A 21,767-nucleotide genomic window follows, 5' to 3' on the forward strand; every position below is an offset into this window, starting at 1 on the left:
GTAGGTGGAAACACCCTACCCCACAGTCAGCTCTGCCCCCTTCCCCACTGTCAGCTCTGCTTCGCCTCCCCACACTCTCAGCATTGCCCCCCTTCCCCACCGTCAGCTCTGCCCCCCCTTCCCCACACTGTCAGCTCTTCCCCACCTCCCCACACTGTCAGCTCTGCCCCCCTCCCCACACTGTCAGCTCTGCCTGCTTCCCCACACTGTCAGCTCTGCCTTGCCTCCCCACTGTCAGCTCTGCCCCCTTCTCCACACTGTCAGCTTTGCCCCCCCTCCCCACAGTCAACTCTGCCCCCTCCCCACAGTGTCAGGTCTCCCCCTTCCCCACACTGTCAGCTATGCCCACTTCCCCACGCTGTCAGCTCTGCCCCCCCTCCCCACACTGTCAGCTCTGCCCCAATTCCCCATTGTCAGCTCTGCACCCCTTTCCCACTCTGTCAGCTCTGCTCCCCTTCCCACACTGTCAGCTCTGCCCCCCTTCCCCACACTGTAAGCTCTGCCCGCCTTCCCACACTGTCAGCTCTGCCCCCTTCCCCACACTGACAGCTCTGCCCGCCTTCACACACTGTCAACTCTGCTCCCCGTCCCCACACTGTCAGCTCTGCCCTCCTCCCCACAGTCATCTCTGCCCCCCTGCCACACTGTCAGCTCTGCACCCCCCTCCCCACACTGTCATCTCTGTCCCCCCTTCCCCACACTGTCATCTCTGCCCCCTTTCCCACACTGTCAGCTCTGACCCCCTTCCCCACAGTGTCAGCTCTGCTCCCTTTTCCCCACACTGTCAGCTCTGCCCCCCCTCCCCACACTGTCAGCTCTGCCCCCCTCCCCACACTGTCAGCTCTGCTCTCCCTCCCCAAACTCAGCTCTGCCACCTTCCCCACAGTCAGCTCTTCCCCCTTCCTCACAATGTCAGCTCTGCACCACACACTGTGAGCTCTGCCCCCCTTCCCCACACTGTCAGTTCTGCCTCCCCTCTTCACTGTCAGCTCTGCCCCCTTCCCCACACTGTCAGCTCAGTCCCCCCTCCCCACAGTTATCTCTGTCCCCCTCCCCATGCTGTCAGCTCTGGCCCCCTTCCCCACGCTGTCAGCTCTGCCCCACCTCCCCACACTGTCAGCTCTGCCCCCCTTCCCCACACTGTTAGCTCTGCCCCACCTCCCCACACTGTCAACTCTACCCCCCCTTCCCCACACTGACAGCTCTGCTCCCCCTTCCCCACACTGTCAGCTCTGCCCCCCTTCCCACACTGTAGGCTCTGCCCCCCTCCCCACACTGTCAGCTCTCCCCCCCTCCCCACACTGTCAGCTCTGCCCCATTCCCCACTGTCAGCTCTGACCCCCTTGCCCACACTGACAGCTCTGCCCCCCTTCCCCACACTGTCAGCTCTGCCCCCTCTCCCCACACTGTCAGCTCTGCCCCCTCCCCACACGGTAGGCTCTGCCCCCCATCCCCACACTGTGAGCTCTGCCCCCCCTTCCCACACTGTCAGCTCTGCCCCCTTCCCCAAACTATCAGCTCTGCCAACTTCCCCACACTGTCAGCTCTGCCCCCCCACACTGTCAGCTCTGCCCCCCTTCCCCACACTGTCAGTTCTGCCTCCCCTCCCCACTGTTAGCTCTGCCCCCTTCCCCACACTGTCAGCTCTGCCACCCCTCCCCACAGTCATCTCTGTCCCCCTCCCAACGCTGTCAGCTCTGGCCCCCTTCCTCACGCTGTCAGCTCTGCCCCCCCTTCCCCACGCTGCCAGTTCTGCCCCCTCTCCCCACACTGTCAGCTCTGCCCCCCTTCCCCACACTGTAAGCTCTGCCCCCCTCGCCACACTGTCAGCTCTGCCCCACCTCCCCACGCTGTCAGCTCTGCCCCCCTTCCTCACACTGTCAACTCTGCCCCCTTCCCCACACTGTCTGCTGTGCCCCCCACACTATCAGCTCTGCTCCCCTTCCCCACACTGTCAGTTCTGCCTCCCCTCCCCACTGTCAGCTCTGCCCCCTTCCCCACACTGTCAGCTCTGCCTACACCCCCTCCCCACAGTCATCTCTGCCCCCTTCCCTATGCTGTTAGCTCTGGCCCCACCTCCCCACACTGTCAGCTCTGCCCCCCTTCCCCACATAATCAGCTCTGCCCCCCTCCCCACACTGTCAGCTCTGCCCCACCTCCCCACACTGTAAGCTATGCCCCCCCTTCCCCACACTGTCAGCTCTGCCCCCTTCCCCACACTGTCAGCTCTGACCACCTTCCCCATACTGTCAGCTCTGCTCCCCCTTCCCCACACTGTCAGCTCTGACCCCCTTCCCCATACTGTCAGCTCTGCTCCCCCTTCCCCACACTGTCAGCTCTGCCGCATCCCCACACAGTAGGGTCTGCCCCCCATCCCCACACAGTAGGGTCTGCCCCCCTCCCCACACTGTCAGCTCTGCCCCCCTTCCCCACACTGTCAGCTTTGCCCCCCTTTCCACAAACTATCAGCTCTGCCACCCTTCCCCACACTGACAGCTCTGCCCCCCCTCCCCACACTGTCAGCTCTGCCCTCCCTCCCCAAACTCAGCTCTGCCACCTTCCCCACAGTCAGCTCTTCCCCCTTCCTCACAATGTCAGCTCTGTTCCCCCTTCCCCACACTGTCAGCTCTGCCCCCCCTTCCCACACTGTAGGCTCTGCCTCCCTCCCCACACTGTCAGCTCTCCCCCCCTCCCCACACTGTCAGCCCTACCCCCCCTTCCCCACACTGTCAGCTCTGCCCCATTCCCCACTGTCAGCTCTGACCCCCTTGCCCACACTGACAGCTCTGCCCCCCTTCCCCACACTGTCAGCTCTGCCCCCTCTCCCCACACTGTCAGCTCTGCCCCCCTCCCCACACAGTAGGCTCTGCCCCCCATCCCCACACTGTGAGCTCTACACCCCCTTCCCACACTGTCAGCTCTGCCCCTTCCCCAAACTATCAGCTCTGCCAACTTCCCCACACTGTCAGCTCTGCCCCCCCACACTGTCAGCTCTGCCCCCCTTCCCCACACTGTCAGTTCTGCCTCCCCTCCCCACTGTTAGCTCTGCCCCCTTCCCCACACTGTCAGCTCTGCCACCCCTCCCCACAGTCATCTCTGTCCCCCTCCCAACGCTGTCAGCTCTGCCCCCCTCCCCCACACTGTCAGCTCTGCCCCCCTCCCCACACTGTCAGCTCTGCCCCAATTTCCCCACACTGTCTGCTCTGCCCCCCTTTCCCCACACTGTCAGCTCTGCCCCCCTAGCCACACTGTAAGCTCTGCCCTCCTCCCCACACTGTCTGCTCTGCCCCCCTCCCCACACTGTGAGCTCTACCCCCTTCCCCAAACTGTCAGCTCTGCCCACCTTCCCCACACTGTCAGCTCTGCCCCCCTTCCCGACACTGTCAGCTCTGCCCCCCCTCCCCACACTGTCAACTCTGCCCCCCTTCCTCACACTGTCAGCTCTGCCCCCTTCCCCACACTGTCTGCTCTGCCCCCTCCCCACACTGTAAGCTCTACCCCACTTCCCCAAACTGTCAGCTCTGCCGACCTTCCCCACACTGTCAGCTCTGCCCCCCTTCCCGACACTGTCAGCTCTGCCCCCCCTCCCCACACTGTCAGCTCTGCCCCCCTTCCTCACACTGTCAGCTCTGCCCCCTTCCCCACACTGTCAGCTCTGCCCCCCCTCCCCTGACTGTCAGCTCTGCCCCCTTCCCCACACTGTCAGCTCTGCCTCGCCTCCCCACTGTCAGCTCTGCCCCCTTCCCCACACTGTTAGCTGTGCTCCCCATCCCCACACTGTCAGCTCTGCCCCCCCTCCCCACACGGTCAGCTCTACCCCCTCCCCACACTGTCAGCTCGGCCCCCCCTCCCCACACTGTCAGCTCTGCCCCCCTTCCTCACACTGTCAGCTCTGCCCCCTTCCCCACACCGTCAGCTCTGCCCCCCCTCCCCTCACTGTCAGCTCTGCCCCCCTTCCCCACACTGTCAGCTCTGCCCCCCTTCCCCACACTGTCAGCTCTGCCCCCCTTCCCCACACTGTCAGCTGTGCTCCCCCTTCCCCACACTGTCAGCTCTGCCCCCCTCCCCACACTCAGCTCTGCCCCCCTTCCCCACACTCAGCTCTGCCCCCCTTCCCCACATTGTCAGCTGTGCCCCCTTCCCCACACTGTCAGCTCTGCCCACCTAACTATACTGTCAGCTCTGCCCACTTTTCCACACTGTCAGCTCTGCCCCCCTTCAACACACTGTCAACAAGGCTCACCTCCCCACACTATCAGCTCTCCCCCCCTTCCCACACTGTCAGCTCTGCACCCCTCCCCACACTGTCAGCTATGCCCCCCTTCCCCAAACTGTCAGCTCTACCTCTTCCCCACGCTGTCAGCTCTGCCCCCTTCCCCATGCTGTCAGCTCTGCCCCTTTCCCCACACTGTCAGCTCTGCCCCCTTCTTCACACTCTCAGCTCTGCCCTCCCTCACCACAATCAGCTCTGCCCCCTTCCCCACACTGTCAGCTCTGCCCCCTTCCCCACACTGTCAGCTCTGCCCCCCTTCCCCACATTGTCAGCTCTGACTCGCCTCCCCACTGTCAGTTCTGCCCCCTTCCCCACACTGTTAGCTGTGCTTCCCCTTCCCCACACTGTCAGCACTGCCCCCCTCCCCACACTGTCAGCTCTGCCCCCCCTCCCCACACTGTCAGCTATGCCCCCTCCCAACACTTTCAGCTCTGCCCCCCTTCCCCACACTGTCAGCTCTGCTTCGCCTCCCCACTGTCAGCTCTGCCCCGTTCCCCACACTGTCAGCTGTGCTCCCCCTCCCCCACACTATCAGCTCTGCCCCCCTCCCCACACTCTGCTCTGCCCCCCTTCCCCACACTCAGCTCTGCCCCCCTTCCCCACATTGTCATCTGTGCCCCCTTCCCCACACTGACAGCTCTGCTCACCCTTCCCCACACTGTCTGTCCTGCCCCCCTTCCCCACACTGTCAGCTCTGCCCTCCCTCCCCACTCAGCTCTGTGCCCTTCCCCACACTGTAAGCTCTGCCCCCTTCCCCACACTGTCAGCTCTGCCCCCCCACTGTCATCTCTGCCCCCCTTCCCCACACTGTTAGTTCTGCCTGCCTTCCCCACTGTCAGCTCTGCCCCCTTCCCCACACTGTCAGCTCTGCCACCCCTCCCCACAGTCATCTCTGCCCCCTTCCCCACGCTGTCAGCTCTGGCCCCCTTCCCCACGCTGTCAGCTCTGCCCCCCCTTCCCCACGCTGTCAGCTCTGCCCCCTTCCCCCAACACTGTCAGCTCTGCCCCCCTCCCCACACTGTCATCTCTGCCCCCCCTTCCCCACACTGTCAGCTCTGACCCCCTTCCCCACAGTGTCAGCTCTGCTCCCTTTTCCCCACACTGTCAGCTCTGCCCCCCTCCCCACACTGTCATCTCTGCCCTCCTTTCCCACACTGACAGCTCTGCTTCCCTCCCCACACTGTCAGCTCTGCCCTCCCTCCCCAAAGTCAGCTCTGCCAACTTCCCCACAGTCAGCTCTGCCCCCTTCCTCACAATGTCAGCTCTGCCCCCCACACTGTGAGCTCTGCCCCCTTCCCCACACCGTCAGCTCTGCCCCCCCTCCCCTCACTGTCAGCTCTGCCCCCCTTCCCCACACTGTCAGCTCTGCCCCCCTTCCCCACACTGTCAGCTCTGCCCCCCTTCCCCACACTATCAGCTGTGCTCCCCCTTCCCCACACTGTCAGCTCTGCCCCCCTCCCCACACTCAGCTCTGCCCCCCTTCCCCACACTCAGCTCTGCCCCCCTTCCCCACATTGTCAGCTGTGCCCCCTTCCCCACACTGTCAGCTCTGCCCACCTAACTATACTGTCAGCTCTGCCCACTTTTCCACACTGTCAGCTCTGCCCCCCTTCAACACACTGTCAACAAGGCTCACCTCCCCACACTATCAGCTCTCCCCCCCTTCCCACACTGTCAGCTCTGCACCCCTCCCCACACTGTCAGCTATGCCCCCCTTCCCCAAACTGTCAGCTCTACCTCTTCCCCACGCTGTCAGCTCTGCCCCCTTCCCCATGCTGTCAGCTCTGCCCCTTTCCCCACACTGTCAGCTCTGCCCCCTTCTTCACACTCTCAGCTCTGCCCTCCCTCACCACAATCAGCTCTGCCCCCTTCCCCACACTGTCAGCTCTGCCCCCTTCCCCACACTGTCAGCTCTGCCCCCCTTCCCCACATTGTCAGCTCTGACTCGCCTCCCCACTGTCAGTTCTGCCCCCTTCCCCACACTGTTAGCTGTGCTTCCCCTTCCCCACACTGTCAGCACTGCCCCCCTCCCCACACTGTCAGCTCTGCCCCCCCTCCCCACACTGTCAGCTATGCCCCCTCCCAACACTTTCAGCTCTGCCCCCCTTCCCCACACTGTCAGCTCTGCTTCGCCTCCCCACTGTCAGCTCTGCCCCGTTCCCCACACTGTCAGCTGTGCTCCCCCTCCCCCACACTATCAGCTCTGCCCCCCTCCCCACACTCTGCTCTGCCCCCCTTCCCCACACTCAGCTCTGCCCCCCTTCCCCACATTGTCATCTGTGCCCCCTTCCCCACACTGACAGCTCTGCTCACCCTTCCCCATACTGTCTGTCCTGCCCCCCTTCCCCACACTGTCAGCTCTGCCCTCCCTCCCCACTCAGCTCTGTGCCCTTCCCCACACTGTAAGCTCTGCCCCCTTCCCCACACTGTCAGCTCTGCCCCCCCACTGTCATCTCTGCCCCCCTTCCCCACACTGTTAGTTCTGCCTGCCTTCCCCACTGTCAGCTCTGCCCCCTTCCCCACACTGTCAGCTCTGCCACCCCTCCCCACAGTCATCTCTGCCCCCTTCCCCACGCTGTCAGCTCTGGCCCCCTTCCCCACGCTGTCAGCTCTGCCCCCCCTTCCCCACGCTGTCAGCTCTGCCCCCTTCCCCCAACACTGTCAGCTCTGCCCCCCTCCCCACACTGTCATCTCTGCCCCCCCTTCCCCACACTGTCAGCTCTGACCCCCTTCCCCACAGTGTCAGCTCTGCTCCCTTTTCCCCACACTGTCAGCTCTGTCCCCCTCCCCACACTGTCATCTCTGCCCTCCTTTCCCACACTGACAGCTCTGCTTCCCTCCCCACACTGTCAGCTCTGCCCTCCCTCCCCAAAGTCAGCTCTGCCACCTTCCCCACAGTCAGCTCTGCCCCCTTCCTCACAATGTCAGCTCTGCCCCCCACACTGTGAGCTCTGCCCCCCTTCCCCACACTGTCAGTTCTGCCTCCCCTCTTCACTGTCAGCTCTGCTCCCTTCCCCACACTGTCAGCTCGGTCCCCCCTCCCCACAGTCAGCTCTGCCCCCTTCCTCACAATGTCAGCTCTGCCCCTCACACTGTGAGTTCTGCCCCCCTTCCCCACACTGTCAGTTCTGCCTCCCCTCTTCACTGTCAGCTCTGGCCCCCTTCCCCACGCTGTCAGCTCTGCCCCACCTCCCCACACTGTCAGCTCTGCCCCCCTTCCCCACACTGTCAGCTCTGCCCCACCTCCCCACACTGTCAGCTCTACCCCCCCTTCCCCACACTGTCAGCTCTGCTCCCCTTTCCCCACACTGTCAGCTCTGCCCTCCTTACCACACTGTAGGCTCTGCCCCCCTCCCCACACTGTCAGCTCTCCCCCCTCCCCACACTGTCAGCTCTACCCCCCTTCCCCACACTGTCAGCTCTGCCCCATTCCCCACTGTCAGCTCTGACCCCCTTGCCCACACTGACAGCTCTGCCCCCTTCCCCACACTGTCAGCTCTGCCCCCTCTCCCCACACTGTCAGCTCTGCCCCCCTCCCCACACTGTAGGCTCCGCCCCCCATCCCCACACTGTGAGCTCTGCCCCCCCTTCCCACACTGTCAGCTCTGCCCCCTTCCCCAAACTATCAGCTCTGCCAACTTCCCCACACTGTCAGCTCTGCCCCCCCACTGTTGTATATTGGACTTTTTTGGCTCCCTCTTGTGGTCACTAGTGATATGACTCTGGGATTGTCTTTCCTCAGATTGGCACCCACCTGGGTCGTTAGTCCAGGGGTGTTGCTATATAAACTTCCTGGTTTCTCAGTCCTGTGCCTGGCATCGTTGTAATCAGTTCCTTTCTGTTTGCTCCTGTCTGCTGGTCTTGGATCTTGCAAAATTAAGCTAAGTCCTGCTTCCTTGTTTTTTGGTTATTTGCTTTGCTCTTATTTTTTGTCCAGCTTGTACTAAATGTGATTCCTGATTTTGCTGGAAGCTCTAGGGGGCTGGTGTTCTCCCCCCGGGCCGTTAGACGGTTCGGGGGTTCTTGAATATCCAGCGTGGAAATTTTGATAGGGTTTTTGCTGACCATATAAGTCATCTTACTATATTCTGCTATTAGTCAGTGGGCCTCTCTTTGCTAAATATCTAGTTCATTCTTATGTTTGTCTTTTCTCCTTACCTCACCGTTATTATTTGTTGGGGGCTTGTATCCAACTTTTGGGGTCTTTTCTCTGGAGGCAAGAAAGGTCTATCTTTTCCCTTCTAGGGTTAGTTAGTTCTCCGGCTGGCGCGAGACGTCTAGAACCAACGTAGGCACGTTCCCCGGCTGCTGCTATTTGTGGTGCTAGGATTAGATATATGGTCAGCCCAGTTACCACTGCCTATGAGCTGGTTTTTTGTGTTTGCAGACTTGGTATGTACTTTTGAGACCCTCTGCCATTGGGGTCATAACACCCCACACTGTCAGCTCTGCCCCCCTTCCACACACTGTCAGTTCTGCCTCCCCTCCCCACTGTTAGCTCTGCCCCCTTCCCCACACTGTCAGCTATGCCACCCCTCCCCACAGTCATCTACGCCCCCCTCCCAATGCTGTCAGCTCTGGCCCCCTTCCTCACGCTGTCAGCTCTGCCCCCCCTTCCCCACGCTGCCAGTTCTGCCCCCTCTCCCCACACTGTCAGCTCTGCCCCCCTTCCCCACACTGTAAGCTCTGCCCCCCTCCCCACACTGTCAGCTCTGCCCCACCTCCCCAAGCTGTCAGCTCTGCCCCCCTTCCTCACACTGTCAGCTCTGCCCCCTTCCCCACACTGTCTGCTGTGCCCCCCACACTATCAGCTCTGCTCCCCTTCCCCACATTGCCACTCCTGCCACTCCTCCCCACAGTCAGTTCTGCCCCCCAGTTCTGCACTGTCAGCTCTTCCTCCTCTCCCCACACTGTCAGCTCTGCCCCCTCCCCACTCTGTCAGCCCTGCCACCCCTCCCCACACTGTCAGCTCTGCCCCCCCTGCCCACACTGTCAGCTCTGCCTCCCTCCCCACACTGTCAGCTCTGCCCCCTCCCCACATTGCCAGCTCTGCTCTCCTCCTCTCCAGTCAGGTCTGCCCCTCTCCCCACACTGTCAGCTCTGCCCCCTTCCCCACAGTGTCAGCTCTGCCCCCTTCTCCACAGTGTCAGCTCTGCCCCCCTCCCCACACTGTAGGCTCTGCCCCCCATCCCCACACTGTGAGCTCTGCCCCCCCTTCCCACACTGTCAGCTCTGCTCCCCTTCCCCAAACTATCAGCTCTGCCAACTTCCCCACACTGTCAGCTCTGCCCCCCAACACTGTCAGCTCTGCCCCCCTTCCCCACACTGTCAGTTCTGCCTCCCCTCCCCACTGTTAGCTCTTCCCCCCTCCCAACGCTGTCAGCTCTGGCCCCCTTCCTCACGCTGTCAGCTCTGGCCCCCTTCACCTCGCTGCCAGTTCTGCCCCCTCTCCCCACACTGTCAGCTCTGCCTCCCCACAGTCATCTCTGCCCCCCTCCCAACGCTGTCAGCTCTAGCCCCCTTCCTCACGCTGTCAGCTCTGGCCCCCTTCACCACGCTGCCAGTTCTGCCCCCTCTCCCCACACTGTCAGCTCTGCCCCCCTTCCCCACACTGTAAGCTCTGCCCCCCTCCCCACACTGTCAGCTCTGCCCCACCTCCCCACGCTGTCAGCTCTCCCCCCTTCCTCACACTGTCAGCTCTGCTCCCCTTCCCCACACTGTCAGCTCTGCCTGCACCCCCTCCCCACAGTCATCTCTGCCCCCTTCCCTATGCTGTTAGCTCTGGCCCCCTTCCCCACGCTGTCAGCTCTGCCACCTTCCCCACACTATCAGCTCTGCCCCCTCCCCACACTGTCAGCTCTGCCCCCCTTCACCACATTGTCAGCTCTGCCCCCCTCCGCACACTGTCAGCTCTGCCCCACCTCCCCACACTGTCAGCTCTGACCCCCTTCCCCATACTGTCAGCTCTGCTCCCCCTTCCCCACACTGTCAGCTCTGCCCCATCCCCACACAGTAGGGTCTGCACCCTATCCCCACACTGTCAGCTCTGCCCCCCCTCCCCACACTGTCAGCTCTGCCCCCCTTCCCCACACTGTCAGCTCTGCCCTCCCTCCCCACACTCAGCTCTGCCCCCTTCCCCACACTGTCAGCTCTGCCCCCTTCCCCATACTGTCAGCTCTACCCCCCCACTGTCAGCTCTGCCCCCCTTCCCCACACTGTCAGTTCTGCCTGCCCTCCCCACTGTCAGCTGTGCCCCCTTCCCCACACTGTCAGCTCTGCCACCCCTCCCCACAGTCATATCTGCCCCCCTCCCCACGCTGTCAGCTCTGGCCCCATTCCCCACGCTGTCAGCTCTGCCCCCTCTCTCCACACTGTCAGCTCTGCCCCCTTCCCCACACTGTCAGCTCTGCCCCCCTCCCCACACTGTCAGCTATGCTCCACCTCCCCACACTGTCAGCTCTGCCCCCTTCCCCACACTGTCAGCACTGCCCCCCTTCCCCACACTGTCAGCTCGGCCCTCCTTCTCCACGCTCAGCTCTGCCCCCTCCCCACACTGTCAGCTCTGCCCCCTTCCCCACAGTGTCAGCTCTGCCCCCTTCTCCACAGTGTCAGCTCTGCCCCCCTCCCCACACTGTAGGCTCTGCCCCCCATCCCCACACTGTGAGCTCTGCCCCCCCTTCCCACACTGTCAGCTCTGCTCCCCTTCCCCAAACTATCAGCTCTGCCAACTTCCCCACACTGTCAGCTCTGCCCCCCAACACTGTCAGCTCTGCCCCCCTTCCCCACACTGTCAGTTCTGCCTCCCCTCCCCACTGTTAGCTCTTCCCCCTTCCCCACACTGTCAGCTCTGCCTCCCCACAGTCATCTCTGCCCCCCTCCCAACGCTGTCAGCTCTGGCCCCCTTCACCACGCTGCCAGTTCTGCCCCCTCTCCCCACACTGTCAGCTCTGCCCCCCTTCCCCACACTGTAAGCTCTGCCCCCCTCCCCACACTGTCAGCTCTGCCCCACCTCCCCACGCTGTCAGCTCTGCCCCCCTTCCTCACACTGTCAGCTCTGCCCCCTTCCCCACACTGTCTGCTGTGCCCCCCACACTATCAGCTCTGCTACCCTTCCCCACACTGTCAGTTCTGCCTCCCTTCCCCACTGTCAGCTCTGCCCCCTTCCCCACACTGTCAGCTCTGCCTGCACCCCCTCCCCACAGTCATCTCTGCCCCCTTCCCTATGCTGTTAGCTCTGGCCCCCTTCCCAACGCTGTCAGCTCTGCCACCTTCCCCACACTATCAGCTCTGCCCCCTCCCCACACTGTCAGCTCTGCCCCCATTCCCCACATTGTCAGCTCTGCCCCCCTCCCCACACTGTCAGCTCTGCCCCACCTCCCCACACTGTAAGCTATGCCCCCCCTTCCCCACACTGTCAGCTCTGCCCCCTTCCCCACACTGTCAGCTCTGACCCCCTTCCCCATACTGTCAGCTCTGCTCTCCCTTCCCCACACTGTCAGCTCTGCCCCATCCCCACACAGTAGGGTCTGCACCCTATCCCCACACTGTCAGCTCTGCCCCCCCTCCCCACACTGTCAGCTCTGCCCCCCTTCCCCACACTGTCAGCTCTTCCCCCTTTCCACAATCTATCAGCTCTGCCCCCCTTCCCCACACTGTCAGCTCTGCCCTCCCTCCCCACACTCAGCTCTGCCCCCTTCCCCACACTGTCAGCTCTGCCCCCTTCCCCACACTGTCAGCTCTACCCCCCCACTGTCAGCTCTGCCCCCCTTCCCCACACTGTCAGTTCTGCCTGCCCTCCCCACTGTCAGCTGTGCCCCCTTCCCCACACTGACAGCTCTGCCACCCCTCCCCACAGTCATCTCTGCCCCCCTCCCCACGCTGTCAGCTCTGGCCCCATTCCCCACGCTGTCAGCTCTGCCCCCTCTCTCCACACTGTCAGCTCTGCCCCCTTCCCCACACTGTCAGCTCTGCCCCCCTCCCCACACTGTCAGCTATGCTCCACCTCCCCACACTGTCAGCTCTGCACCCTTCCCCACACTGTCAGCACTGCCCCCCTTCCCCACACTGTCAGCTCGGCCCTCCTTCTCCACGCTCAGATCTGCCCCCTCCACACTGTCAGCTCTGCCCCCTTTCCGCACACTGTCAGTTCTGCCTTCCCTCCCCACGCTGTCAGCTCTGCCCCCTTCCCCACACTGTCAGCTCTGCCCCCTCCCCCCACACTGTCAGCTCTGCCCCCCTTCCCCACACTGTCAGCTCTACCCCCCTGCCCACACTGTCAGCTCTGCCCCCCTTCCCCAAACTGTCAGCTCTACCTTCCCTCCCCACACTGTCAGCTCTGCAACTCCTCCCCACAGTCAGTTCTGCCCCCCTTCCCCACACTGTCAGCTCTTCCTCCTCTCCCCACACTGTCAGCTCTGCCCCCCTCCCCACTCTGTCAGCCCTGCCCCCCTCCCCACACTGTCAGCTCTGCCCCCTTCCCCACACTGTCAGCTCTGCCCCCCTCCCCACACTGTCAGCTATGCTCCACCTCCCCACACTGTCAGCTCTGCCCCCTTCCCCACACTGTCAGCACTGCACCCCTTCCCCACACTGTCAGCTCGGCCCTCCCTCCCCACACTCAGCTCTGCCCTCTTCCCCACACTGTCAGATCTGCCCCCTCCACACTGTCAGCTCTGCCCCCTTTCCGCACACTGTCAGTTCTGCCTTCTCTCCCCACGCTGTCAGCTCTGCCCCCCTTCCCCACACTGTCAGCTCTGCCCCCTCTCCCCACACTGTCAGCTCTGCCCCCCTTCCCCACACTGTCAGCTCTACCCCCCTGCCCACACTGTCAGCTCTGCCCCCCTTCCCCAAACTGTCAGCTCTACCTTCCCTCTCCACACTGTCAGCTCTGCCACTCCTCCCCACAGTCAGTTCTGCCCCCCTTCCCCACACTGTCAGCTCTTCCTCCTCTCCCCACACTGTCAGCTCTGCCCCCCTCCCCACTCTGTCAGCCCTGCCCCCCCTCCCCACACTGTCAGCTCTGCCCCCCCTCCCCACACTGTCAGCTCTGCCTCCCTCCCCACACTGTCAGCTCTGCCCCCCTCCCCACATTGCCAGCTCTGCTCTCCTCCTCTTCAGTCAGATCTGCCCCTCTCCCCACACTGTCAGCTCTGCCCCCTTCCCCACAGTGTCAGCTCTGCCCCCTTCCCCACACTGTTAGCTCTTCCCCCCTCCCCCACACTGTCAGCTCTGCCCCCCTCCCCACACTTACAGCTCTGCCCCAACTTCCCCACACTGTCAGCTCTGCCCCCCTTTCCCCACACTGTCAGCTCTGCCCCCCTTCCCCACACTGTCAGATCTGCTCCCCTACATACGCTCAGATCTGCCCCCCCTTCCCCACACTGTCAGCTCTGCCACTCCTCCCCACAGTCAGTTCTTCCCCCCTTCCCCACACTGTCAGCTCTTCCTCCTCTCCCCACACTGTCAGCTCTTCCTCCTCTCCCCACACTGTCAGCTCTGCCCCCCTCCCCACTCTGTCAGCCCTGCCCCCCCTCCCCACACTGTCAGCTCTGCCCCCCCTCCCCACACTGTCAGCTCTGCCTCCCTCTCCACACTGTCAGCTCTGCCCCCCTCCCCACATTGCCAGCTCTGCTCTTCTCCTCTCCAGTCAGGTCTGCCCCTCTCCCCCCACTGTCAGCTATGCCCCCTTCCCCACAGTGTCAGCTCTGCCCCCTTCCCCACAGTGTCAGATCTGCCCCCCTCCCCCACACTGTCAGCTCTGCCCCCCTTCCCCACACTGTCAGCTCTGCCCCCCTCCCCACACTGTCAACTCTGCCCCAACTTCCCCACACTGTCTGCTCTGCCCCCCTTTCCCCACACTGTTAGCTCTGCCCCCTTCCCCACACTGTCAGCTCTGCCCCCTTAGCCACACTGTAAGCTCTGCCCTCCTCCCCACACTGTCTGCTCTGCCCCCCTCCACACACTGTGAGCTCTACCCCCCTTCCCCAAAAAGTCAGCTCTGCCCACCTTCCCCACACTGTCAGCTCTGCCCCCCTTCCCGACACTGTCAGCTCTGCCCCCCCTCCCCACACTGTCAGCTCTGACCCCCTTCCTCACACTGTCAGCTCTGCCCCCTTCCCCACACTGTCTGCTCTGCCCCCCTCCCCACACTGTGAGCTCTACCCCCCTTCCCCAAACTGTCAGCTCTGCCCACCTTCCCCACACTGTCAGCTCTGTCCCCCTTCCCGACACTGTCAGCTCTGCCCCCCTCCCCACTCTGTCAGCCCTGCCCCCCCTCCCCACACTGTCAGCTCTGCCCCCCCTCCCCACACTGTCAGCTCTGCCTCCCTCCCCACACTGTCAGCTCTGCCCCCCTCCCCACATTGCCAGCTCTGCTCTCCTCCACTTCAGTCAGATCTGCCCCTCTCCCCACACTGTCAGCTCTGCCCCCTTCCCCACAGTGTCAGCTCTGCCCCCTTCCCCACACTGTTAGCTCTTCCCCCCTCCCCCACACTGTCAGCTCTGCCCCCCTCCCCACACTTACAGCTCTGCCCCAACTTCCCCACACTGTCAGCTCTGCCCCCCTTTCCCCACACTGTCAGCTCTGCCCCCCTTCCCCACACTGTCAGATCTGCTCCCCTACATACGCTCAGATCTGCCCCCCCTTCCCCACACTGTCAGCTCTGCCACTCCTCCCCAGAGTCAGTTCTTCCCCCCTTCCCCACACTGTCAGCTCTTCCTCCTCTCCCCACACTGTCAGCTCTGCCCCCCTCCCCACTCTGTCAGCCCTGCCCCCCCTCCCCACACTGTCAGCTCTGCCCCCCCTCCCCACACTGTCAGCTCTGCCTCCCTCCCCACACTGTCAGCTCTGCCCCCCTCCCCACATTGCCAGCTCTGCTCTTCTCCTCTCCAGTCAGGTCTGCCCCTCTCCCCCCACTGTCAGCTATGCCCCCTTCCCCACAGTGTCAGCTCTGCCCCCTTCCCCACAGTGTCAGATCTGCCCCCCTCCCCCACACTGTCAGCTCTGCCCCCCTTCCCCACACTGTCAGCTCTGCCCCCCTCCCCACACTGTCAACTCTGCCCCAACTTCCCCACACTGTCTGCTCTGCCCCCCTTTCCCCACACTGTTAGCTCTGCCCCCTTCCCCACACTGTCAGCTCTGCCCCCTTAGCCACACTGTAAGCTCTGCCCTCCTCCCCACACTGTCTGCTCTGCCCCCCTCCACACACTGTGAGCTCTACCCCCCTTCCCCAAAAAGTCAGCTCTGCCCACCTTCCCCACACTGTCAGCTCTGCCCCCCTTCCCGACACTGTCAGCTCTGCCCCCCCTCCCCACACTGTCAGCTCTGACCCCCTTCCTCACACTGTCAGCTCTGCCCCCTTCCCCACACTGTCTGCTCTGCCCCCTCCCCACACTGTGAGCTCTACCCCCCTTCCCCAAACTGTCAGCTCTGCCCACCTTCCCCACACTGTCAGCTCTGTCCCCCTTCCCGACACTGTCAGCTCTGCCCCCCCTCCCCACACTGTCAGCTCTGCCCCCCTTCCTCACACTGTCAGCTCTGCCCCCTTCCCCACACTGTCAGCTCTGCCCCCCCTCCCCTCACTGTCAGCTCTGCCCCCCTTCCCCACACTGTCAGCTCTGCCTCACATCCCCACTGTCAGCTCTGCCCCCTTCTTCACACTGTTAGCTGTGCTCCCCCATCCCCACACTGTCAGCTCTGCCCCCCCTCCCCACACGGTCAGCTCTTCCCCCCTCCCCACACTGTCAGCTCGGCCCTCCCTCCCCACACTGTCAGCTCTGCCCCCCTTCCTCACACTGTCAGCTCTGCCCCCTTCCCCACACTGTCAGCTCTGCCCCCCCTCCCTTCACTGTCAGCTCTGCCCCCCCTCCCCTCACTGTCAGCTCTGCCTCGCCTCCCCACTGTCAGCTCTGCCCCCGTCCCCACACTGTTAGCTGTGCTCCCCCATCCCCACACTGTCAGCTCTGCCCTCCCTCCCCACACTCAGCTCTGCCCCCTTCCCCACACTGTCAGCTGTGCCCCCTTCCCCACACTGTCAGCTCTACCCCCCACTGTCAGCTCTGTCCCCCTTCCCCACACTGTCAGCTCTGCCCCCCTTCCTCACACTGTCAGCTCTGCCCCCTTCCCCACACTGTCAGCTCTGCCCCCCCTCCCCTCACTGTCAGCTCTGCCCCCCTCCCCTCACTGTCAGCTCTGCCCCCTTCCCCCAACTGTCAGCTCTGCCTCGCCTCCCCACTGTCAGCTCTGCCCCCGTCCCCACACTGTTAGCTGTGCTCCCTCATCCCCACACTGTCAGCTCTGCCCCCCCTCCCCACACTGTCAGCTCTGCCCCCCCTCCCCACAATGTCAGCTATGCCTCCCCTCCCCACACTTTCAGCTCTGCCCCCCTTCCCCACACTGTCAGCTCTGCTTCGCCTCCCCACTGTCAGCTCTGCCCCGATCCCCACACTGTCAGCTGTGCTCCCCCTTTCCCACACTATCAGCTCTGCCCCCCTCCCCACACTCAGCTCTGCCCCCCTTCCCCACACTCAGCTCTGCCCCCCTTCCCCACATTGTCATCTGTGCCCCCTTCCCCACACTGTCAGCTCTGCTCACCCTTCCCCACACTGTCTGTCCTGCCCCCCTTCCCCACACTGTCAGCTCTGCCCTCCCTCCCCACTCAGCTCTGCCCCCTTCCCCACACTGTAAGCTCTGCCCCCTTCCCCACACTGTCAGCTCTGCCCCCCTCCCCACACTGTCAGCTCTGCCCCCCTTCCCCACACTGTCAGCTCTGCTTCGCCTCCCCACTGTCAGCTCTGCCCCCTTCCCCACACTGTCAGCTGTGCCCCCCTCCCCACACTCCGCTCTGCCCCCCTTCCCCACACTCAGCTCTGCCCCCCTTCCCCACATTGTCAGCTGTGCCCTGTCACGATTCACACCGGGACTGTCAAGATCCCTTAGCCGCCGCCAGCAGTTTGTCACGAAATCCACAGGGATTCCTGACCACTGCCACCAATAGGTCATGGATTGGGGTGACTTTAGACCAACAGACGGCTATCACATGTGCAGGGGGCTTATCTTAGTTATCCCTCCACTGTCACAATGTGATAAAAAAAACACACACACAAGGTTATTGACCTCTTAGGTTACAGCAGGGGCTTATTTTAGGTATCCCACTGCTCTTCAATATACCATGAACTGCAGGGATTTGTGTATCCCGCTTACAGTTCCACTTAAACCTTGCAGCTCTCTTGCGCCCCCCTTACCGTCAGGTCAGATTAGGTACTGCACCTGGGTAATTAGTCGCCAGAAAGGCTGCCTGCTTTGTACTGGCTAATGGGCATGCTGCAGCGAGGCGATATAACTACTCCCACTCAGGCCGGAACAATAATTATCAAGCCACAGTCGCTGAAACAACACCCAAAAGCCTGTACAGTACACGGTATCACTGCCACCAGCCTCGATTAACGGGTCCGAAGCTAACCCCAAAACAGTAGCGTAATTTCCCTTCAAGAGACTTAGGGTACGTTTTTAGAGCAGGGAGAAAGAGCTGGCATGAAACGATATACCCCACAAACTGTAGGCAGTGCTTTATCAAAATTTTTTACAAAGATGTTACAAATGAGACAATTGCAAATATGTACAAGGTAAGTATAAAAATAAAAGGATTAAATGAAGAAAAGGTAACACTCACATATTCTCAGATCATTGCATTGCAGGCAACAGGCTAGGAGAACTTTCCATCTATACCAGTGCATTTGCACTCGCAGTCTGGTCGCTTCAGGTAAAAATTCACAACTCCCCCCTGGAAGCCTGCCAGCAACTTTATAACCTACAGCCTGTGACCTCACAGAAAGGGCTGGCTTTTCCAACCCCTCCTCTCTCGTCAGGGTTACTCACTGTGCATTAAATATATCTGATGCCTGTAACTTCGCTCCAGAACATGTCATAAACGTACCATACCCAGCATTCATCTCGGATTAACGTGTGCTTTCTAATGAGATCAAATATGTCCTATTATTTACAGAGCAATCCCTACTGCTTCACCCGATGGAGTTAGACGTCTGTGTTTAGAGTGATGGGTAGATGCTTCGAAGGAGATCAAGGATATGTATTTATCATTCTCCTATCTTACATCGTCTGCCTAATATCTTACAAAAATGGAACAAAGGACCGCATGGTTCTAGAAGTTTCTAATCCAGTTAAAACTACAGGAAATGCTGGTCGTAAATACCTTTCGTCAATAAAACTCTCTTCCCCATGTACATTGACAAGGCAGCTCTTGGCTGAGTGAAAGGGAAGGGGGTTTTTTTTAGCCCACAGCTTGCTAGCAAGAGAAACTACTTATATGATATTTCATACCATATCATGACACCTCCCCCTTTTGGCGTGCGCTACGGTGGCAGAACCTCTCGGTATGCCTCCATGCGCACCTCCGTGGGTTCACCCTGGCGGGAGAGTCCATCTGCATTCCCATGCTCCCTGCCCGCTTTGTGTTCAATGGTGAAGTCAAATTGCTGAAGGGCAAGGCTCCAGCGTAGCAACCTGCCGTTGGTTCCACACATGGTGCTTAGCCAGCACAGAGGGTTGTGGTCGGTCACCACCGTGAAGGTGCGACCGTACAAGTAAGGCTGCAAGCGCTGCAGGGCCCAGACTATGGCCAGGCACTCCTTCTCGATGGTGGAGTAGGCCACTTCCCTCGGCAAAAGTTTCCGGCTCAGGTACAACACGGGGTGCTCTTGGTCCTCCAAGTCAACCTGGCTGAGCACAGCACCGAGGCCAAACTCGCTGGCATCAGTCTGTACCAAGAACGGTCGACTGCTGTCGACTGCTTTCAACACAGGGGCGTTGCACAGTGCGGTTTTCAAAACCTGGAAGGCCCCCTCACAGCCATCCGTCCAGTTGACGATGTGGGGTAGCTTCTTCCTGGTGAGGTCCGTCAAAGGTTTTGCCAGGCTACTATAGTGCTGCACGAAGCGCCTATAGTACCCTGCAGTAACCAGGAAGGACATCACCTGTTTCTTGGTCCTGGGAGTGGGCCAGTTCACGATCACGCCCACTTTGTCAGGCTCTGGCTTTAGGGTGTTTCCGCCTACCCGGTGCCCCAGGTAGTGGACCTCCCTCATGCCCATCTGGCACTTTCCCAGGTTGATAGTCAGTCCTGCTTGATGAATTCGCCTGAGCACCTCCTCGAGATGCTGCAGGTGTTCATCCCAGGAGTGACTGAAGATGGCAATGTCATCCAAGTACGCCACTGCATACTTCTCCAGTCCCTGAAGCAGGAGATTGACCATCCGCTGGAAAGTGGCAGGGGCATTCTTCATGCTGAAAGGCATGACCGTGGACTCGTACAGTCCAAAGGGTGTGATAAAGGTGGACTTCTCCTGTGCCTCGGGGCTCAGGGGAATCTGCCAGTATCCACGACTCAGATCCATTATTGTCAGGTATTTTGCGCCAGCTAACTTCTCAAGCAGCTCCTCGATGCGCGGCATTGGGTGCACATCAGAGGCTGTAATGGCGTTGAGCCCCCGGTAGTCCACGCAGAACCGGGTGGTCCGGTCCTTCTTTGGCACGAGAACTACAGGTGAGGCCCACGCGCTCTTTGACCGTCGAATCACCCCCAGCTGTGACATCTCATCGATCTCCTGGCGCATAATCTGCTGCACCTGGTCAGAGATTCGATAGGGTGTTCGCCGTAGTGGGGCGTGATTCCCGGTGTCCACCTCGTGGACGGCTAACTCAGTCCTTCCAGGCCGGTTGGAGAACACGACCCGGAAGGGTTCCAGTGTGGTTTGCAACTGCAACCGCTGTGGTTCATCTAGCAAGGCGCTTACCTCCACGTCCTCAATGGACCCACGGGCCTTGGCTTGGGCCAGCATGTCCAGGAGGGTGTCTTCCTCCCCTTCTTCGGGTGCGCTGCAGACCGGTAGGATGAAAGGTTCACGTTCGTGATGAGCCTTCATCATGTTGACGTGAAAGGCCTTTCGCCTACCTCGAGTGTGGTCAAGCGTGACCACATAGGTGACCTGGTTGAGCTGTTGGTGGACGACGTACTGGCCCTCCCAGGCTGCCTGAAGCTTATCCGTTGGTACAGGAACCAGCACCCACACCTTTTGACCCACGTGGTAGGTCCGCTCCCGGGCGTTCTGGTCGTACCAGTGCTTCTGATCAGCCTGAGCCTGCGTCATGTTGTCATGCACCAACTGCGTCAAGGTCTGCATCTTGTCACGGAAGCACATGACATACTCCACTATGGACACTTCAGAAGGGTTCGGCTCCTCTTCCCAGGATTCTCTTACGAGTCCCCGGACTCGCCTGCCGTACAGGAGCTCGAAGGGTGAAAACCCCGTCGAGGCCTGCGGAACCTCTCGGTAAGCGAATAGCAGGTGTGGGAGGTACCGCTCCCAGTCGCGCCCTTGTGTCTCAACCAGCATGCGTAGCATCTGTTTGAGGGTACCATTGAAGCGTTCACACAAGCCATTGGTCTGTGGGTGATACGCACTCGATACCAGGTGCTTCACCTGCATTTTCTTACAGAGAGCCTCCATTAGGTGAGACATAAATTGGGTCCCTTGATCAGTAAGCATTTCTCTGGGAAATCCTACCCGTGCAAAGATAGCCAACAGGGCATCCGCCACCTTATCTGCCCTAGTTGACAACAGAGCTACTGCCTCTGGGTACCGGGTAGCGTAGTCTACCACAGTAAGAATAAATCACTTTCCAGAGCTGCTGGGGACGGCCAGCGGGCCCACAAGGTCCACCGAAATCCTCTGGAAAGGCTCCTCTATCACTGGCAAAGGGATCAGGGGAGCCTTAAGAGCAGGCCCCGCCTTCCCCACTCTTTGACAGGTGACACAGGAGCGGCAGTAGTTTGACACATCTGTCCCCATCTTAGGCCAATAGAAGTGTTGAGACAGCCGGGCCTTAGTTTTGCTGATCCCCAAGTGTCCAGCTAGCGGGATCTCATGGGCAATCCGTAACAACTCACCCCGGAATTGCTGCGGGACGACCAGCTGTCTTTCCCTCAACCACTCCTTTTGTGATTCTCCGGGTACTGTCTCCTGGTACAACCTTCCCTGTTCCCAGAACACCTTCTCCTTATCAGTCTCGGAGAATGGCGTCGCTAGGCTCAAACTCTCTAGGCTCGCATCTGTGTGCAGAGCGGCCTGAAACTCCTGGCTAGGGGAAGCCAGAAGCGACGTCAGGGTCCCTTCCCCACGGGAGCCCTCTGGGACCTGCTCTGGGTCCACCTCTGGGTCAGTCATACTGATGACTGAGGAGGGTCCGGAAGGCAAACAGGTATCTGCGTTCCGGGCACTCTGACTGCGGGTAACAGCAGCTACGTAGGCTGTCTCCAGACAGTTTCTACAGACCCATCAGCCGATGCTGCTATGGGCTCTACCTCCCCATCCACCCCCATTACCTCAGGAGCATTGCTACTTATGGGCCAGTTACCTTCTTCGGTGGCACTGGTCAATTGCATGGCATCACCTTGCTCATGGTTCCCATGTATCTCCC

General features: G+C 61.1%; 1 protein-coding gene across 3 annotated transcripts in view; it reads right to left on the bottom strand.

Annotated features, from left to right (window-relative positions):
- HIVEP3 (HIVEP zinc finger 3) overlaps positions 1-21,767 on the bottom strand; it is a 1,468,651-nt gene that overhangs the window by 127,712 nt on the left and 1,319,172 nt on the right. The gene's annotated exons all lie outside the window — the stretch shown is intronic.

The sequence above is a fragment of the Ranitomeya variabilis genome, chromosome 3, assembly GCF_051348905.1.
Source record: "Ranitomeya variabilis isolate aRanVar5 chromosome 3, aRanVar5.hap1, whole genome shotgun sequence".
NCBI lineage: Eukaryota > Metazoa > Chordata > Amphibia > Anura > Dendrobatidae > Ranitomeya > Ranitomeya variabilis.